This window comes from Palaemon carinicauda, chromosome 23 (assembly GCF_036898095.1).
Source record: "Palaemon carinicauda isolate YSFRI2023 chromosome 23, ASM3689809v2, whole genome shotgun sequence".
Lineage (NCBI taxonomy): Eukaryota > Metazoa > Arthropoda > Malacostraca > Decapoda > Palaemonidae > Palaemon > Palaemon carinicauda.
In genome coordinates this window covers 31,651,412-31,656,411 of record NC_090747.1, presented here as the reverse complement: position 1 = coordinate 31,656,411, position 5,000 = coordinate 31,651,412, and positions in this window count along the sequence as shown.

Here is a 5,000-nt window from a genome sequence, read left to right as displayed (position 1 = left end):
TACACGGTATTGCTCAGTTGAAAAATTAGGCAATTGTTGCGAATTAACGAGTACCGTATATGGTAACACAGGATCCTCTCGGTACACTAAAAAGAAGGGCGTGTCCCTGAGTGAAGCATTATATGCAATGTTCAGAGCTAGCTCAGCTGTAGGAAGCATGGCGTGCCAATAAAGGGGGTCATAAGCCACTAAGTAACATAAAATTTGCACTACTTCCTTATTATGCGATTCCACAAATCCATTTGCTGAAGGCCTATATGAGGTCACTGAAAAGTGTTCAATTTTCATCAAGTCCGTGACCGATTTCACCAACTTATTTATAAACTCAAGACTATTATCACTTATCAAAATTTTGGGCAACTAAACCTAGTAATGAAAGAGCACAGCGCCTGGGCTAATGAATTTGCAGATTTACCCAACATTGCGTAAGTATGAGTATACCGAGTAAATGCATCCACAAGTATACATATATACTTATGTTGTGGTAACCCAGTAGGAAATGTTCGTACTATATCCAAATGCACTCTATAAAATTTAATAGGGATAATAGGCCACTTTCTGGCTTCCGGTACAGTGTTTTTATGTTCTTTGAAACAGTTACAAGCATGACAACCTTTTATATAGTTATCTATAGATTTTTTCATTCCTAACCAAAAGAAAGATTCACGTGCTCTCGTTACTGTTCTAACAATCCCTAAATGCCCTGCATAAACACTTGCATGTACAATGTGGATGGATCGTTTAATTAAAGAGGGAGGAAGAACTACCCGTGCACAAAATTCCCCTCCCCTCCCCTCTTTTCATAACCAAAATATAAGACATCATTTTCAATAAAAAAAATTCTCAGGAGGCACATTTAGAAATGATGGATAACTCTCCGATTCCCCTTTAATCACTGCTCACACTCTTTCCATCCATTCCTATTTTTTCTGTCCCTATTGGACTTCTTTTATATCCCAACCTCCCAAGTCAATCAAACCTGCATCATCAGGGAATTCATTCTGAACACCCATGGTCATGTCCTCGGTCACCCACGTGTATTCATCTCCATCTCTCGTCTCTTTCTCTCTCTCTCTCTCCAACATCTGCAGCTCTCTCTCTCTCTCCCGAGTCGACTCTCTCTCTCCGTCTTCTGCATGCTCATCACAAGAACTCTCATCCCGTTCTCTCTATTCTCTATTATGATGGGGGTGTTCAATATTTTGGTCATGTTTTTCATTCCTCCTATGTGCCCTGTTGTTACTCCTATTGCTGCATCTATAGAGAGGGCATGAACTACCTTGATACCTTTACCTTCTATGTGGTGAAAACCCTTTATATTAAACTCTAACAATCTTCCAATCCATCCTGCTCCAAACACTGAATATTTAGAAACACTTTTGCTACCAACTCTCGTTATAATATTAAGAAAATGGAGTGAATTTTGTGACTTAACCGATCTAATCAGATCATACTGCAACTTTGAAATAAACCCAGTTCAAAACTATAAATATAGTGTGAGGTTACAAGAAAACTCTTTGATTTATATGATTAGAATTTTCATAGATATTGGGATAATCGTCATGCAGTTCTTGTTAATGTTTGTAAACTAAAATGTCTTGCTGTCAGAAATGGTTTTACATACTGGTTTTAATATTGCTACTTTTGTTATATTTATGACTATTTTTGGAAAATACGAAAATTATCAACTTCGTGTTAACCACAAAAATATCCCTAGGAGCAGAGAAAGGATGGAAGATAACGAAAAAAGTTATGTATGAATATACCAAAATCGTTTTCCTAATAATTTATTGAATTTGATACCTGCATAAATTTAAGCCATCTATTTCTCCTCAAGAACTCGTTAGCCTGAAACCTTTTTCTATCATCCGAATTCCAGGACAAAATATTCTATGAAATCTCTTCACTCTCGACGAATGGGCAATTTGTCCAAGTGCCTATCCTGTCTTCGATATCATTGCAAGACAACATTTCATAAAAGAAATTTCTAGTATGATAAAAATGAACTATAGAAAATCCTCTGACTGATAATCTTCAGGTATTGATTAACTGCATGATGAATACTTAAATTTGTTTATTGAAAGCTGGAACATTTTTTTTTATATTAAACTTACTTCCCTGATTTCTTTTATTACAATATGTCTAACAATTTTATCAAATCATATCAATCAAACTTTTTTCCTACATTGTCTCTACATGACCAAGTCACCTAAAAATATCGATTATTTGTTTTTGCTCACGATGGAAACATTATATTTATATCTTTTTAACTTTGCATGTTACTCACAGTTAGTCTCCATATCAAAACCCAACAATAAACTGTTTGGAAAAAAAAACCTTCTTGGATTTCTTACTCTGCGATAGAGAAATCAAATTGTTAATTACTAATCTCTTGTTCATAATCTGATATAGTTTTCTCTTCATATATTCTCTAGATATCTTTTTTATCTATCTTAAGATAATTGCATGTCTTTTGCTCTTAGAGACTAAAGGTAATGAATCATTCCAGTTCTGAAAAAAATCCATAGTATCATTCACTGCCACTGTCTTTTTACTTATTTATTTTTTTTACACTCAAAAGTTAATAATTTGTATAATTTTTCTTATATACATTATCTCGCAATATAAGCTGTGAGACTTTCGCACTAAAGTATTCCTTTGCAATTTCAAACCTGCATATTATTATCTGCATATGGCGACCATCCCAATACCATATCACTACTGCTTCTCTTCCCATATCTACAATTTCATACCCAAAGTAATTTCTATTATTTTTATGTTATATATTCATATATGTGTCAAAAAACTAAGATCCACAGTATGAATGAAGACAGCTTCTGTTCGCTATGATTACATGTTCAATTTATTTGAGATTTTGTTAAAATGATTGGGATTGTTTTAGTGTATCCCCCCACTTATGCCTAACCTTCACCTGTAAATAGTAAAACCTAGAAAACAAAAATCTCTTTCGAGAACTTAGATAATGACTGGATGATGGATTCCCCTGTTTTCTTTGCCTTGTATAATTACACCTCCAATAGCATGGTGAGCTGATGGGGCAAAAGAAAGTAAGTGAGATTTCCGCCTGGTTGCTTTTGTATATCATAGAAAATTATAGCTTCTCTCTCTCTCTCTCTCTCTCTCTCTCTCTCTCTCTCATATATATATATGTATATATATATATATATATATATATGTGTGTGTGTGTATATATATATATATATATATATACATATATATATATATATATATATATGTATATATATATAACTGTATATGTGTGTGTATAATAAGGAATACTATAATATATAAAACAATTATACCTTATGACATTCCTAGACATCAACGACAAAAAGAAAAAACAACCAAAATTAGCAATGAAGCTTTGTTCTGGCCAACGATTTCATACCAAATACTGATATTTTCTTCAGAATGAAGTCGAAGCTGTTGGTCTAAGTACCGACATTAGTAATTATTGTTACATGATTGAGCTGAGGAAAAAGCTATCGCTTCATACTTTTATTTCCTTTGGTAGAGTCTGATGTCGGTGGAAAGATGAGAACAAAAGAGTATTTTAATCTTCCAATTCTCCTATTTTTTTTTCTTTCTTGTTTTACCTGAATGACTCAAGATGTTATATTGAATATATTCTAGGACCAAAACTATAGTTTATAACCAGAATTGTTTATGAATTACCACTATCTTTCCATCTTCTACATTACCTCAAATTATTCAGCCTAAAGCTCTTATTAAGGAATAATAAAATCGTGAAATATCATTTATACATATCTTCAAGTTGCTCCTAATTGGTTGATAGTAGAAAGTGCTACAGGGGCGTGGACAATTATGTAATAAAATAATTAGAGGCGGTAAATTAGACGATTTTTACAACGTAGGAGGATTTATTGTCTAATTTAATTTTTCACCCCCCCCCTAAAAAAAATAGCATACATCTTCAAAGCGAGTGAAATATAACTTTAAATATTGTGATTACTCAATAGACGAAATACAAGTTTCTCGCCCACTTTCAAATGATTTGATCAGTACAGTACAGTGGAAATTAACTTGTAAATAATTGACACACTGTGGAAGATTCTACTTAGATCAAGTAACTGTTAATCTATATCCATCAGTAGAATAGCAATTTATCTCAAATCCCAATCCTGACTTATAAAGTAAATATTACAATCTTAATTTCTATGCAAGTCAAGCAAGAGGGAGGGGCACACCTATAATACTTGTCTCATGTTACCAGTCTAAGGTAACAGTTACTATTATGATCGCAACCTAGTGGAGTGTCGTTTAGGCTTTATGATCGCCCAGCAGTGACATGGGCAAGCGCCTGTCTCCCGCACCCGATTCTCCTCACTCTACTTTAAAGGCTGAGTTTCAATGGCACCTTTCTCGTTGGGGGTCAGGTGCTTCCGCTAGGAGGTAGGTGGTATCCTTTTGTTACGTGACACCTGCGACGTAGGTCGTTCAGATCAAGGTTGCCCAACCTCAAAGCCCCCAGCTTTTGTATAACATCCCTCATGATTTGACCTGGGAAGTAAAATAATGACAACTGTTTACCATACATATCAATGGTGTAAATCTTTCTTCCTGCCCAGTGGCTTGTGATATGATTTAGGTGGAACTGATTTACACTATACTCATTTCTAAAAATACTTTTTGTGCTATGACAATTCTTTTGTAACAATATTTCACAACATTGCAAATATAAACACGTTATATATAATTTCAAGCGTTGATGCACTTAATAAAAATATATAGTAAAATTAGATGCTATATTCTTTACGATATATTATATTCTCTGTCGGTAGCAGGTTGGCCAGGGCACCAGCCACACATTTAAATTCTACTGCTGGAGAGTTATTTGGTCCTTCGACTAGCCAGACAGTACAACATTGGATCCCTCTCTGTCATTCACTAGACCTCGAACCTCTGTACTAGTTGGGCGTGTTCCTCTGCTTCTCCCTTGGTTCCAATACTCGGATAAC